The following is a 16,388-nucleotide window of genomic DNA, read 5'->3' on the forward strand; positions in this document are numbered from 1 at the left end:
GCAGGGGTAACTTCTAAACAAGTTCCAAGTAAATTTATTATCAAAGTACATGTACGTCACCATCTGCCATTGCCAGGTCAGTTTTCTTGCAGGCATTCTCAATAAATCCAATCACCATAACAGAATCAATGCCAGATCGCACCATCCAAATAACAAACTGTGGAAATTTTAAGAGAAAGAAAGAATAGTAAATAGGGAAAAAGTACTGAGAAATTAAGATCAGGAGTCCTTGAGAGTGAGTCCATAGTTTGAGGGGGAAGTTGGATTGTCCTGTGGGCTAGCACAGGTCGAGGGGCTGAGTAGTTCTGGTCAAGGGAGCAGTGTGGATGGAGCATTACCCGCCCACGGGGGAGATAGTGAGAATGGGTGAGAGGGGGAGAGAGAGAACGCGCGAGAGGGGGAGAGAGGATGTATAAGGGACAGAGCTCTACATGAGAGAGAGAGAGAGAGACTGAGTCGTCCCCAACTAGGGTGTGTGTTTGTGTGTGAGAGAGGGAGACTGACTGTGTGTGTTTGTGTGTGTGCATGTATGTGAGAGAGACTGTGTCCAAGAAGGTGTGTGTGTGTGTGTGTGTGTGTGAGTGTGTGAGTGTGTGTGTGTGTGTGTGTGAGTGTGTGTGTGTGTGTGTGTGTATACGTGTGTGTGTGTGAGTGTGTGTGTGTGTGTGTGTGTGTGTGTGTGTGTGTGTGTGTATGTGTGTGTGTGTGTTTGAGAGAGAGATTGTTTTATCACAGGCAATCCTATTGTCGAAATGTCTGGAAGGAATTTTATATATTATTATCTGTGCGCGCTCTGACCTGAATCCAGGTTCATTCATTTGAATAACATACTGTCCAGATTACTTCCCCGATTGTCACTTTGTCGGGCTGGTATTTACATACAGGGATAAACCAGTCTTGCTGGAATTGTTCGGGTCCGCTGAGCCGTTGTTCTTAATCCCGGATACAGGACTACCTCCTCCCCCTCCCCAGTGGCCGATGGTGTTGGAGGGGGCCAGTTGGTGAGGGCAGGCTTTTAGGCCCAGAGCAGGCCTCGCTGAGTCCCTGAAATCTCCACTGTACTGCCACCCTCCGAGTTTGACCCCTTGCATTAATCTGAACACAGGAACAGGCCATTCAGCCCAATGGCTCCATGCTATCCAAGACGTCTTCTTGAGCTGGTCCCATTATCCGCTAATCATCTAAATCAAGGGTTCCAAGCCATTTCTATACCATTTAACAGGGGATCCTTGGACTCCAAACTTCCAACTCCAAATGTTGCCCCTCAGCTCCCCTCTCACCTGAGGTTTGGAGTCCCCAACCCTGGGGAAATAACTGTGGCCCTGATGATATTGTACTCTGAGATCACCTTGTCTCCTGCACTCCAAAAAAAAATAATGTGCCAGCCTGCTCAGTCTCTCCCCTCGAGTCCTGGCAACATCCTCACAAACCTCCTCTGCAGTCTTCGCCCACAGAACTGCTGCTCACTGGATGTTTTTTTTTGCATCATTCTTTGTAAACTCAACAATCTTGTGTGTGAAAATCCACCACATAAAGCGGCCACTGAGTGTATGTTCATGGTCTTCTGCTGCTGTAGCCCAATCACATCAGGGTTCAACGTGTTGTGTGTTCAGAGATGCTCTTCTGCCCACCACCGTCGTAACGTGTGGTTATTTGAGTTACTTTATTTTACTTTATTGTCGCCAAACAATTGATACTAGAGCGTACAATCATCACAGCGATATTTGATTCTGCATTTCGCACTCCCTGGAGTACAAATTGATAGTACATATTAAAATTTTAAGTTATAAATCACAAATAGAAAATAGAAAAAGGGAAAGTAAGGTAATGCAAAAAAACCGAGAGGCAGGTCCGGATATTTGGAGGGTACGGCCCAGATCCGAGTCAGGATCCGTTCAGCTGTCGTGTCACAGTTGGAAAGAAGCTGTTCCCAAATCTGGCCGTGTGAGTCTTCAAGCTCCTGAGCCTTCTCCTGGAGGGAAGAGGGATGAAAAGTGTGTTGACTGGGTGGGTCGTGTCCTTGATTATCCTGGCAGCACTGCTCCGACAGTGTGCGGTGTAAAGCGAGTCCACTGTCACCTTCCTGCCAGTCTGGCCATTCTCCTCTGACCTCTCTCATTAACAAGGTGTTTTCACCAACAGAACTGCCGCTCACTCCATGTCTTTGGTTCCTCATACCATTCTCTGTTTTATTCCCCCCAGTTCCTACCTACGTCCATGACACTTCACACGCTCTGAATCTTTTCAAGGATTTCAAATTCACTGGCCCCCGTCATCTTATTTTCACGATGGGCTGTCCATCCCCCACCAGGAAGGCCTCAAAGACACCAGGTCCAGCCCATTCTCCTCCACCTAGCGGACTTGTCCTTGCTCTAAACAATTTCTCCTTTGGCTCCTCCCACTTCCTTCAAACCAAACGGGTAGCCATGGGCACTAGCATGGGTCCCAGCTGTACCCGCCTGTTCGTCAGCTACGTGGGACAGTCCATGTTCCAAGCCTGCACTGGTGACCATCCTGCACCTTTCCTGCGCTACATCAACGACTGCATTGGTGCTGCTTCCTGCACCCATGCTGAACTGGTCCACTTCATCCACTTTGCCTCCAACTTCCACCCTGCCCTCAAATTCACCTGGTCCATTTCCGACACCTCCCTCCCCTTTCTCGATCTCTCTGTCTCTTTCTGGAGACAGCTTAGCTACTGATGTCCATTATAAACCTAGACTATACCTCGTCCCGCCCTGTTACTTGTAAAAACGCCATCCCCTTCTCTCAATTCCTCTGTCGTCTCCACGCCTGCTCTGTGGAAGAGACTTTTCATTCTGAAACGAAGGGGATCTCCTTGTTCAAAGAAAGGGGCTTCCTTTCCTCCACCATCAACGCTGCCCTCAACCGCATCTTTTCCATTTCACGCATGTCTGCTCGAACCCCATCCTCCAACCACCCTACCACGGATAGGGTTCCTCTTGTCCTCACCTACCAGGCCGCCAGCCTCCAGGTGCGGTATATAATTCTCCGCAATGTCCGCCATCTCCAATGGGATCCCACCACCAAGTACGTCTTCTTCCCCACCTCACTTCCGGCTTTCTGCTTTCCTCTGGGATCGCTCCCTCCATGATTCCCTTGTCCATTCGTCCTTCCCCACTGATCTCCCACCCGGCACTTATCCTTGCAAGTGGAACAAGTGCTACACCTGACCCTCCACCTCCACCCTCGCTACCATTCAGGGCCGCAAACCGTCCTTCCAGGTGACGTGACACTTCTGCCGTGAGTCTGTTGGGGTCATATCCTGTGTCCGGTGCTCAAGCTGTGGCCTCCTGAGACCGGAGTAGGTTGGGAGACTGCTTCGCTGAGCACCTCTGCTCTAGAAGTGGGATCTCCCAGTGGCCACCCTTTTTAATTCCCCTTCCCATTCCGATATGTCAATCCACTGTCGTGATGAGGCTACATTCAGGCTGGAGGAGGAACACCTTGTATTCTGCATGAACCGATTTCTTGAATTTCCGGTAATGCCCCCCCTCCTTCACCGTTCCCCATTCCCTTGTCCCTCTCTCATTTATCTCCTTGCCCACCCATCACCTCCCTCTGGTGCTCCCCCTCCTCTTTTTTTTCTTCCATGGCCTTCTGTCGTCTTCCGTCAGATTTCCCCTCTTCGCCAGCCCTGTGTCGCTCTCACCCATCGAATTCCCAGATCTTTACTTCACTCCTCCCATTCCTGGTCTCACCTATGACCTTGTGTTTCTCCCTCGCCTCCCCCACCCACCTTCTAACTTTGACTCCTCATCTTTTTTTCTCTCTCTCCTGCCCAAAACGTCGACTGTATTCTTTTCCGTAGACGCTGCCTGACCTGCTGAGTTCCTCCAGCATTTTGTGCGCGTTGCCTTGGATTTCCAGCATCTGCAGATCTTTTTTAGATTAGATTATGAGGACACTCAGTCCTCGTTTATTGTCATTTAGAAATGCATGCATTAAAAAATGATACAACGTTCCTCCAGAAAGATGTCACAGAAACACAGGACAAACCAAGACTAAAACTGACAGAACCACATAATTATAACATATAGTTACAACAGTGCAAAGCAATACCATAATTTGTTAAAGAGCAGACATTGGGTACGGTAAAAAAAACAGTCTCAAGTCCCGATAGCCTCATCATCTCACGCAGACGGTAGAAGGGAGAAACTCTCCCTGCCATGAACCTCCGAACGCCACAAACTTGCCGATGTGCCCGACCACAGCCGACTCTCTTGTATCTGTAAACTCTAGAGACTGCTGTGTGAGAAAATCCCAGGAGATCAGTTTCTGAGATACTCAAACCACCCCGTCTGGCACCAACAATCGTTCCACGGTCAAAGTCACTTAGATCACGTTTCTTCCCCATTCTGATGTTTGGTCTGAACAACAACTGAACCATGTCTGCATGCTTTTATGCATTGAGTTGCTGCCACATGATTGGCCGATTGTTGAGTCCTCCATTGGCCAAAGTCGATGATGGATGTGGTGTCCTAGCTGTCTACGTGATACGCAAGCCAGGACAGTCCGATGTGGAGAGCAAGCTGTTGCCCAAGTAGCAGGCTCCCGCTCTCCACGCAGCCGATTGAACCCAAAGGAACGGCAAAGACCAACTCAGTTTGGCACCAGCAATTCTCAGTCTGCGCTGAACCCAACAGGGGCCTTGGGGACTCCAGCTCCAGAGTTTTCCTCAGGATTTGCTCCCAAAATGGGTATCGCCACAAGGCAGCGGAGGTTTGAGATCAGAGTCTTCATTCCTCTTGATGAGCTGCCAGCCACTCCATCTGCCTGATCGACTAGTAACCCACCTTTGCCCCTTCTCCTGTCAGTGGAAACAGATCCACCGGGCTTAGTGGCTAAGCCACACGTGAAGCCCAGGAGCTGGACCTGGCAGTCAGAGGCTGTTTGAGACGCACGCCACTGGGAGCACTTAATAGGTAGTGGGAGCTCGTCCCTCTCTTCCCCCCCCTCTTCCCCTCTTCCCCTCTTCCCCTCTTCCCCCCTTCCCCCCTTCCCCCCTTCCCCCCTTCCCCCCTTCCCCCCTTCCCCCCTTCCCCCCTTCCCCCCTTCCCCCCTTCCCCCTTCCCCCCTTCCCCCCTTCCCCCCTTCCCCCCCCCCACCCCCGCAATAACAGCCTTAAGGAATGAATCCCAAGGTCATGAGAGAATTATGACAACCTTAAAGACATCATTAATAAATCCAACATATAATTCAACGTAACTTCCGCCACCTCCAACGGGATCCCACCACTAAGCACATCTTTCCCTCCCCACCCCCTGCTTTCCGCAGGGATCGCTCCCTATGCGACTCCCTTGTCCATTCGTCCCCCCCACATCCCTCCCCACTGATCTCCCTCCTGGCACTTATCCTTGTAAGCGGAACAAGTGCTACACATGCCCTTACACTTCCTCCCTTACCACCATTCAGGGCCCCAGACAGTCCTTCCAGGTGAGGCGACACTTCACCTGTGAGTCGGCTGGGGTGATGTACTGCGTCCGGTGCTCCCGATGTGGCCTTTTATATATTGGCGAGACCCGACGCAGACTGGGAGATCATTTTGCTGAACACCTACGCTCTGTCCGCCAGAGAAAGCAGGATCTCCCAGTGGCCACAAACGTATTTTAATTCCACGTCCCATTCCCATTCAGATATGTCTATCCATGGCCTCCTCTACTGTAAAGATGAAGCCACACTCAGGTTGGAGGAACAACACCTTATATTCCGTCTGGGTAGCCTCCAACTTGATGGCATGAACATTGACTTCTCAAACTTCCGCTAATGCCCCACCTCCCACTCGTACCCCATCTGTTATTTATTTATATACACACATTCTTTCTCTCTCTCTCTCCTTTTTCTCCCTCTGTCCTTCTGACTATACCCCTTGCCCATCCTCTGGGTTCCCCCGCTCCCCCTTTTCCTTCTCCCTGGGCCTCCTGTCCCATGATCCTCTCGTATCCCTTTTGCCAATCACCTGTCCAGCTCTTGGCTCCATCCCTCCCCCTCCTGTCTTCTATCATTTCGGATCTCCTCCTCCCCCTCCCACTTTCAAATCTCTTACTAGCTCTTCCTTCAGTTAGTCCTGACGAAGGGTCTCGGCCTGAAACGTCGACTGTACCTCCTTCTAGAGATACTGCCTGGCCTGCTGCGTTCACCAGCATTTTGTGTGTGTTGCTTGAATTTCCAGCATCTGCAGATTTCCTCGTGTCTGCATTAATAAATCTGATTCTGATTATAAACCATTTCTGCACGCTTCCAGCTTAAGGACTAATATATAGGAGCACAATTAGGCCATTTGGCCCATCGAGTCTGCTGCTGCATTTCACCACGGCTAATCCATTTTCCTCTCAGCCCCAATCTCCTGCCTGCTCCCTGTATCCCTTCACGCCCTGAGCAGTCAAGAACCTATCAACCTCTGCTTTAAATACACCCAGTGACTTGGCCTTCACAACTGCCTGTGGCAACAACTTTCACAGATTCACCATCCTCTGGCTAAAGAAATTCCTCCTCATCTCCGTTCCAATCAAAGGTCCCTCTGTTCTGAGGTTGTGCCTTCTGGTCTCAGACTCCCCCAGCACAGGAAACATCCTCTCCACATCCACTCAGTTTAGGCCTTTCGAAATTCGATGGGTTTCAATGAGGTTTCCTCCCTCTTCCCCACCCCTCGACCGTCATTCTTCTGAATTCCAGATAATACAGGCCCAGAGCCATCGAACGCTCCTTGTCTGACAAGCCTTTCAATCCCAGAATCCCGTGATCTGCCGTTCAACCCTCTCCAATGCCAGCACAGCTTTTCAAAGATAAGGGGCCCAAACCTGCTCACAGTACTCCCAGTGAGGCCTCACCAGGGCTTTATAAAGCCTCAACATTACCTCCATGTCGTCCTCTTGAAAGGAACATTGCATTTGCCTTCCTCACCACCAAATCCACGGGCAAATTAACCTTCAGAGATCCTGCACGAGGACTCCCGAGGCCCTTTGCACCTCGAGCTTTCTCCCTGTTTAGAAAATAGTCTTTTTTCATTATTTCTTCTACCAAAGTGCATGTCCATACACTACCTGACACTGTATTCCATCTGCCGTGTCTTAACCCGTTCTCCTGATCCATCTATGGAGACTCAGTGCGCTGACTAAAGGAGACCAGTGCGCCAAGCATCACACTTGGGGAACCACGTACTCCTCAGAGCTCCCATCGTCCCCCCGACGCTGCCGTGGGGGGGGGGGGGTCCCACCGCTGATCAGTATTCCCCCACCCCACCCCTGGTAAACCCAGAGAAGCATCTTCGCTATCCGCGGCTGTGTCTTTGTGCATTCCACAATACCCATCCCAGCCCCCTCCATTGCTTCCTCAAGACCAACGACCCCAACTCCTGGGGCCATTGCGTGCATCGTGGATCCTGGGTGTGTTTGAGCAGCCTGAAGTGACCCTGACCGTGGGCCCATCGAGGGAAGCGAGAGGGAGGGAGAGGCAGGGGTGGGTTGTAATGTCTCATTTACCAATGCCAGAGACCTAGGATTGATCCCAAATGCCAGCATTGTGTGTGTGTGTCTGTCTGTGTGTGGGTGTGTGGGTGGGTGTGTGTGTGTCTGTCTGTGTGTGGGTGGCTGTGTGTCTGTGGGTGGGTGTGAGTGTGTGTCTGTGTGTGGCTGGGTGGTTGTGGGTGTGTGTGTGTGTCTGTGGGTGGGTGGGTGGGGGTGTGTGTGTGTGTGGGTGTGCAGTTGGCTCGTTCTCCCTGTGGCCCCAATTCTGTCACACATCCCAACGATGTGTGGTGTCGGTGGGTTCATCGAGCAGAGCAAGTTGCCCCATTAGTGTGGGGCGGAGGGGGAAATGGACGGGAGCGTGGGGAGCGGGGTTTCCCAGCAGATGAAGTGGGGACTCGTGTTGCTGTGAGAGCTAGCAGCAGCTTGACGGGCCAACTGACCTTCAGCATCAAAAAACACGTCGAGAGAGAGAGTGAGGAGAGAAAGGGGAGGGGGGAGAAGGGGTGTGAGGGGGAGAGAAGGGGAGGGTGTGAGGGGGAGAGAAGGTGAGGGGGAGAGAAGGGGGAGGATTGAGGGGGGAAAAAGGGGGAGGGGTGAGGGAGAGAGGGAGGGGAGGGGCAGAGGAAGGGGAGTGTGTGAGGGGGGAGAGAAAGGGAGGGTTGAGGAGGAGAGTGAGGGAGGTAAAAAGATAGAGAGTATATGAACAGTTGTCCATGGCTGCTCCTCTCCCCTCTCCTCTGTTTTTCTCACTCCATTTCACCCCACCCTCCCCTCCCCTGTTCTCTCCCCTCCCCCTATTGTTTTTCTTCCCCTCTCTCAGCCCCCTCCCTCCCTACTTTTCTCTCCCTATTTTTGACTCGCCCTGTGGCCTCGGACACGTGCTCCTCGCCCTCCGCCTCCCTCCCTTGCCTCTTCTCTGCCCTCTGCTGAAAGCAGTGCTGTGGCCCCACCCTGTGTGTTTCCCTGGACCCGGCCCACCCCTCTGCGGCGTTTGGTTCACAGACAAACCAGTTCTGTGTATTCCAAGCTTGCTGACGCTCCTGGCCAGGGAGATTTGGCTGCAGTCCCAGGGGAACAGTGCCAGGAGGAATCCCACACTCAAACCCCATCATCGAGACAGCAGCTCAGTCCAGGCAGTGTTCCAGCAAATTCTGCTGCTTTAACAATCAGAGAGTGGTTTTAATCCTACAAGGGAGTGTGTTAATCCAGCTCCCTCACACCGTCCCTCCGTGACCCCTCTCCCCCAGCGTCTCATGTCACTGACAGTATCCCCACTGACGTTAATCCCTCTCCCTCACACCGTCCCTCAGTGACCCCTCTCCCCCATCGTCCTGTGTCACTGACAGTATCCCCACTGACGTTAATCCAGCTCCCTCACACCGTCCCTCAGTGACCCCCCTCCCCCAGTGCCCTGTGTCACTGACAGTATCCCCACTGACGTTAATCCCTCTCCCTCACACCGTCCCTCCGTGACCCCTCTCCCCCATCGTCCTGTGTCACTGACTGTATCCCCACTGACGTTAATCCAGCTCCCTCACACCGTCCCTCAGTGACTCCTCTCCCCCAGCACCCTGTGTCACTGACTGTATCCCCACTGACGTTATTCCAGCTCCCTGACACCTTCCCTCCGTGATCTTTCTCCCACAGCGTCTCATGTCACTGACTGTATCCCCACTGACGTTATTCCAGCTCCCTGACACCGTCCCTCAGTGACCTCTCTCCCCCAGCGTCTCATGTCATTGACGTTAATCTGGCTCCCTCATACCGTCCCTCAGTGACCCCTCTCCCCCAGCGCCCTGTGTCACTGACTGTATCCCCACTGACGTTATTCCGGCTCCCTGACACCGTCCCTCAGTGACCTCTCTCCCCCATTGTCCTGTGTCACTGACGTTAATCCAGCTCCCTCACTGTCCTTCAGTGACCCCTCTCCCCCAGCATCTCATGTCACTGACGTTAATCCGGCTCCCTCACACCGTCCCTCCGTGACCTCTGTCCCCCAGCGTCTCATGTCACTGACGTTAATCCAGCTCCCTCACACCGTCCCTCAGTGACCCCTCTCCCCCAGACCAGAACCGCACGCAGTACCCCAGGTGCGGTCTCCCCAGTACCCTGTACAGTTAGAGCACGACCTCCCTGCTCTTCAGTTCAGTCACTCTAGCAATGAAGGCCAGCGTTCCATTTGCCGCCGTGATCGCCTGCTGCACCTGCAGACCGTGCACAAGCACTCCCATGGACCGTGAAAGCCTTTCTGTGAAAGCGGTACCAGTGACCGTGTGAGAAGATGGGAGTTTACCGGTTGTCCATGGGTGGTGACGTGTGTTTGGTGAATCCACTCTCCCCGCTCCCAGTAAAACGCTGGAGGAACTCAGCACCAATGGAAAAGAGTACAGTCGATGTTTCAGGCCGAGTCCCTCCTGTGTCCCACCCGCGGTGTGGAGCTCCGTCTTGTCACCAAGGGCTTTGGGCACAGGAGAGCACGACCACCTGCAGATTCCCTACCCACAACATGATGTTCCCTCCTCACTGTCCCTCGCACAGCGCTCCCTCCTCCCCTCACCACCTCGGGTAAAATATTCCCTCCTCACCGTCCCTCACCACCTCGGGTAAAATATTCCCTCACCGACCCTCCCACAGCGCTCCCTCCTCCCCACTCCTCCACTCAGCACCTGGCGCCAAACGCTCCCTCCTCGCCTCGCCCAACCACCGCTCTCCCCACAGTGTGCGCCTTCTACAAACGCTCAGTGCCTGCTCCCCTGGTCCACTCCAGCAGCCCCTCCTGAACAGTGGGCACAGGGGACCCACCACCACCCTCCGGTTCCCCTCCCGGTCACACGGTCCCGAATTGGAAACGTGTCCCTGTTCCTTCACCGTCACTGGGTCGGAACACCACAGCTCCCTCCCCAGCAGCAGCTTGAGAGCCCCGTCACCAGAGGGGCTGTAGCTGTTGAAGAGGCAGCTTGGCCAAACACCCCCCACCCACCCCCGGGGGCTGTTAGGGATGATGATAAATGCCGGCCTCTGTCTGTGAGGTTAATATTGCCTAAAACGGAATTTTATAGTTGCTGCTTGAGTTGTGACTTTCACATGTGGAGCATGAATATAAAACCAAGGATACAGGGTCAAGGTTTTATCAGACACTGGTGAGGCCTCACTTGGAGTATTGTGAGCGGTTTTGGGCCCCCTATCTGAAAATGGATGCGCTGACTTTGGCAATGATTCGCAAGAATGGTTCTGAGATTGACAAGCTTCTCATCTGAGGACCGTGTCTCTGGGCCTGTGTTCATAAAAATGAGGGAGAACCTCACTGAAACCTGTCAAATGTTGAAAGGCCTCGACAGAGTGGATGTGGAGAGGACGTTTCCTATAGTGGGGGAGTCTAGGACCAGAGGACACAGATAGAGTGGATGTGGAGAGGATGTGTCCTATAGTGGGGGAGTCTAGGACCAGAGGACACAGATAGAGTGGATGTGGAGAGAATGTGTCCTATAGTGGGGGAGTCTAGGACCAGAGGACACAGATAGAGTGGATGTGGAGAGAATGTGTCCTATAGTGGGAGAGTCTAGGACCAGAGGACACAGATAGAGTGGATGTGGAGAGGATGTTTCCTATATTGGGGGAGTCTAGGACCAGAGGACACAGATAGAGTGGATGTGGAGAGGATGTTTCCTATAGTGGGGGAGTCTGGGACCAGAGGACACAGATAGAGTGGATGTGGAGAGGATGTTTCCTATAGTGGGGGAGTCTAGGACCAGAGGACACAGAGTGGATGTGGAGAGGATGTTTCCCATAGTGGGGGAGTCTAGGACCAGAGGACACAGATAGAGTGGATGTGGAGAGGATGTTTCCTATAGTGGGGGAGTCTGGGACCAGAGGACACAGATAGAGTGGATGTGGAGAGAATGTGTCCTATAGTGGGAGAGTCTAGGACCAGAGGACACAGATAGAGTGGATGTGGAGAGGATGTTTCCTATATTGGGGGAGTCTAGGACCAGAGGACACAGATAGAGTGGATGTGGAGAGGATGTTTCCTATAGTGGGGGAGTCTGGGACCAGAGGACACAGATAGAGTGGATGTGGAGAGGATGTTTCCTATAGTGGGGGAGTCTAGGACCAGAGGACACAGAGTGGATGTGGAGAGGATGTTTCCCATAGTGGGGGAGTCTAGGACCAGAGGACACAGATAGAGTGGATGTGGAGAGGATGTTTCCTATAGTGGGGGAGTCTGGGACCAGAGGACACAGATAGAGTGGATGTGGAGAGGATGTTTCCTATGGTGGAGGAAGTAACACATGGTTTTTTTCAGTCCACTGTCACCTTCCTGCCAGTCTGGCCATTCTCCTCTGACCTCTCTCATTAACAAGGTGTTTTCACCCACAGAACTGCCACTCACTGGATGGTCTTTTTTGTTTCTCGCACAGCGTATTGTGGGAAAGGCAGATGAGCTCAGGCCCTGGATCAACACTAGGAATTATGATATTGTAGCCATCAGTGAGAGTTGGTTGCAGGAGGGGTTCGACTGGCAGCTCTGCCTTCTGGGGTTCTGTTGCTTTAGACATGACGGAGTGACAGGGATTCATGGAGGAGGGATGGGGTTACTGGTCAGGGAAAATGTCACGCAGTGCTCAGTCAGGACAGAGTGGAGAACTGGTCCAGTGAGGCGTCGTGGGTGGAATTGTGGAGTAAGAAAGGTACGACCACTTTAATGGGGCTGTATTCCCCACCACCCAACCGTCTGCGGGATGTAGTCGAACAAATTTGTAGAGCGATCGCTGACTGTGTAAGAAACATAAGGTTGCTTAGAAGGTGATTTTGACTTTCCACACATTAACCGGGGCTCCCATACTGTAAAAGGACGAGATGGGACAGAGTTTGTCAAATGTGTTCAGAAAGTTTCCTTATGTAGAAGTCCCAACGAGAAAGTGTGCAATACTCGATCTGCTGTTGGGGAATGAGTCAGGGCAGGTGGCAGAAATTTGTTCAAGGGAGCACTTTGCATCCTCTGTATCCAAGTGCCATTAAGTTCAAAGTAAACATTTAAAAACATAGGCCTGGCCTGCGGGTTGAGATTCTAAATTGGTAAGAGGCCAAGTTTGATGGTATCAGAAATGATCTGGCAAGTGTAGATTGGGACAGCCTGTTGTGTACTCAGTAAGTGGGAGGCCTTCAAAAGTGAAATTTTGAAATGACAAAGCTTGTATGCGCCTGTCAGAATAGAAGGTAAAGATGACAGTGTATGGAATTTTGGTTTTCAAGCGATATTGAGACCCTGGATAAGAAAGTTAGGAGGTGCATAGCAGATATAGGCAGGTAGGAACAAATGATGTGTTTGTGGTGCATAAGAAATGCCAGAGAACACTTAAGAAAAAAATCAGGAGGGGGAAAAGAGGACATGGGGTTGTCCAGCAGGCAAGGAGCAGGAGAATCCTAAGGGATTCTACAGATACGTTAAGAGCAGAAGGATTGTAAGGGAAAAGATTGGTTCTCTGGAAAATGAGAATTGGAATTTATGTGTGGAGCCAAAAGGGATGGGGGAGATCTTCAGTGATTTTGTTGTATTTGCTCAGGAGACATACACAGTCGATAGCAGGAAGGCAAATAGGCATCAACTTCATGAACCCTGTACAGATTACAGAGGAGGAGATTTAGATTAGATTAGATTTAGATTATGAGAACACTCAGTCCTCTCATTGTCATTTAGAAATGCAGATATGCATTAAGCAATGATACAATGTTTCTCCAGAGTGATAACACAGAAAACAGGACAGACCAAAGACAGAACCACATAATTATAACATATAGTTACAGCAGTGCAAAGCAATACCATAATTTGATGAAGAACAGACCATGGGCATGGTAAAAAAAAAGTCTCAAAAGTCCCCGAGTCGATGGACTCCCGAGTCCCCGATAGCAGGCGGCAAAACGGAGAAACTCCCTGCCATAAACCTCCAGGCACCGTCAACTTGCCGATACCTTGGAAGCAGCCGACCCCATCCGACCCTGAGTCCATCTGTCCGAAAACTCCGAGCTTCCGAGCAGCCTCTCCGATATAGCCTCCCGAGCGTCATCCTCTGCCGAGCGCCTTCGACCTCTCCCCGGCCGCTGAAACACACAAAGCCGAGGATTTCGGGGCCTTCAGCTCAGTAGCAGCGGCAGCGAAACAGGCATTTCAGGAATTTTCCAGATGTTTCTCTGTACTCTCACTTCCGTCTCCATCAAACCAGAATTGTGCACAGTCCCCTTCTTGACAGATAACAGATATTCATCACCGGAAAGACCGCGTGCTCTGCCATCTTCAAACATGTTTGCTGTCTTGAGGCAAATCGGGGTGGATAAATCCCTAGGGCCTAACAAGGTGTCCCTTGGACCGTGTTGGAGGCTGGTGCAGAAATTGCCGGGACCCTAGCGGAGATATTTAAATCATTCCAGATGTTATGTTGAAGTTGTCTGAGATATCGGTGAGGCCTAATTTGGAATATTGTGTGCAGTTTTGGTCACCTACCTACAGGAAAGATGTAAACAAAGTTGAAAGAATATGAGAAAATTTACAAGGATGTCGCATGTCGCTGTGTCCGGAGGACCTGAGTTGTCAGGAAAGATTGAATAGGGTAGGACTGTATTCCCGGGAATGTGGAAGATGGAGAGGAGATTTGATAGAGGTATATAGAATTATGAGGGGTATAGATAGAGTAAATGCAAGCAGGCTTTTTCCACTGAGGTTAGATGGGGCTATAGCTAGAGGTCATGGGTTAAGGGTGAAAGGTGAAATGTTCGAGGGGAAACTTCTTCACTCAGAGGGTGGTGAGAGTGTGGAACAAGCTGCCAGAGCAAGTGCTTGCGAGCTCGATGTCACCGTTTAAGAGAAGTTTGGATGGGTACAGGGAATGAGAGGGGTGTGGAGGGCTCTGGTCCCAGTGCAGGTCAATGGGAGTGGGCAGTTTAAATGGTTCAGCATAGACTAGATGGGCTGAAGGGCCTGCTTCTGTGCTGTACGTCTCCGCAAACTCTGCTCTGTGTGTGTGTGTGTGTGTGTGTGTGTAAGTGTAAAAATCCCAGGAGATCAGCAGTTTCCGAGACAGTCACTCCACCCCATCTGGTGCCAACAGTCTGAGACAAAGTCGCCCATTTCTTCCCCATTTGGCCCGAACCACAACTGAACCTCTAGACCGTGTCTGCGTGCTTTAATGCACTGAGCTGCTGCCACGTGATTGGTTGGTTTAACAAGCGGGTGTGCAGGTGTGCCCGGTGGCGTGGCCACGGAGGGTGCCTCATTGCATTTGTGACTTTGTGCCATGCTCTAATTTGCTGTAATGTAGTTGCAGACGTTGTGTTTAAATTAATAACGAGTGTAAGAAGGGTGAGAATACTGAGGAGGTGTCGGTGACAGTTCGGAAACCCGGCGGCGGCGGGGAAGGAGTTTGTTCGGGAGTCAGGGACAGTGGGATAGACACTGCCCCCAGCAGCAGTGTCAGCGAGAGCCCTGTGGCCGCCGAGGGGTTAACTCAGCGCAGTTGTGCAGAACCGCGGCTCTCGAAGCCCTGGGTTTGACGCATCGCTCAACCGCAGTGGAAATTCTGAAAGCGGCCGGCACCGGGGGGGTTTCCTCTCCCAGCTGCCGGAAGCAGGAGGCGTGCGAGTCCCCCGCCACCGCCACCACCACCACCCCCCAACCTCCTGCTCTGTCGCCTGCCCCACCCAGGGGCCAATCTGTCTCCGGGGAGCCGCTCGTTTCCCCTCCACCCCACCCACCGGCGGCTTCCGGGGTGACCCGGGCTGACGCAGTGTTCGCGAGTGTGACCTCGTTGTGACGTGCGCGGAGCCAGACTGGGTGGGGAGTGTGGGGGTTGGGTACGAGGGTGCTTCCCCCTGCTTTGAGCCGTGGGGGAAGTTTTACCCTCAGCGTAGAGACGGGGAGGGTGCTTCCTCCTCTCCGTCCCCCCACCCACCCGCGCTTCCCCAAGCCGCTCCCTCCCTGCCCGCCGCCCGCTACCACCTCACCCTCCCCTCAGTCGGCGGAATCTCCCGAACCCCCCACCCCCCGACCGACAGCCGCCACCCGCAGGTCCCCCCTCGCCCTTCCGCTCGCATGCCGTTCCGAAGTCAAAGCTCAGCGTGAATGTACCATCAAAGTACAAACGTGTCACCGTGACCCAACCCGGGGACTCATTTTCTTGCGGGCATTCCCAGTAACTCCGCAGCGTGACAGAATCGATGAGAGACTGCATCGACCTGCTTGCAAAACACAGCAAACTGCAAATGCAGAAAGAAAGAAATACTGTAATAGTAAATAAATATGGAGAAGATGAGATGAACAGTCCGTCGGTTGCAGGAGCATTCCAGCGACGGGGCAAGTGAAGTTATCCCCTCTAGCTCAGGAGTGTGATGGAGAGAAATCCATCGCCATCCCTTCACCGTCACTTGGTCTGAACCCCAGAACTCCCCCCCTCATTGGCACTGTGGGAGCCCCTTCACCAGAAGGACTGCAGCACCCCTCACCACACACACAAACCACCCCTCACCACACACACAAACCACCCCCTCACCACACACACAAACCACCCCCTCACCACACACACAAACCACCCCTCACCACACCTTCTCAAGGCGCAGGGGGACAAATTAAAACAGGTCTCCAGCGCAGGGAACAGCCCCAAACAGCAGGTGTGGTGCAATTGCTCCCCCCCCTCCCCCCTTCTCATCTCCCCTCAGCCCCCACCGGATCCTGATCACTCGTCAGTCCCGAGGAGAATGGCCTGCCATCAAGTCTGGATCAGATTCTCAGCTGGAATCTCCTCACCCATAAACATCATGGTCCAGGCCCAAGCTCATCTGAAATGTTGAAATCGAGGCTCCGTCTATCACTTCCACTGGCAGCTTGTTCCTCACTCCCACCACCCTCCG

General features: G+C 52.4%; 1 protein-coding gene across 2 annotated transcripts in view; it reads left to right on the top strand.

Annotated features, from left to right (window-relative positions):
* The window catches only part of LOC140192307 (inositol-trisphosphate 3-kinase B-like), a 55,123-nt gene that overhangs the window by 12,883 nt on the left and 25,852 nt on the right, over positions 1-16,388 (top strand). The window lies entirely within an intron of this gene.

This window comes from Mobula birostris, unplaced genomic scaffold (assembly GCF_030028105.1).
Source record: "Mobula birostris isolate sMobBir1 unplaced genomic scaffold, sMobBir1.hap1 scaffold_1144, whole genome shotgun sequence".
Taxonomy (NCBI): domain Eukaryota; kingdom Metazoa; phylum Chordata; class Chondrichthyes; order Myliobatiformes; family Myliobatidae; genus Mobula; species Mobula birostris.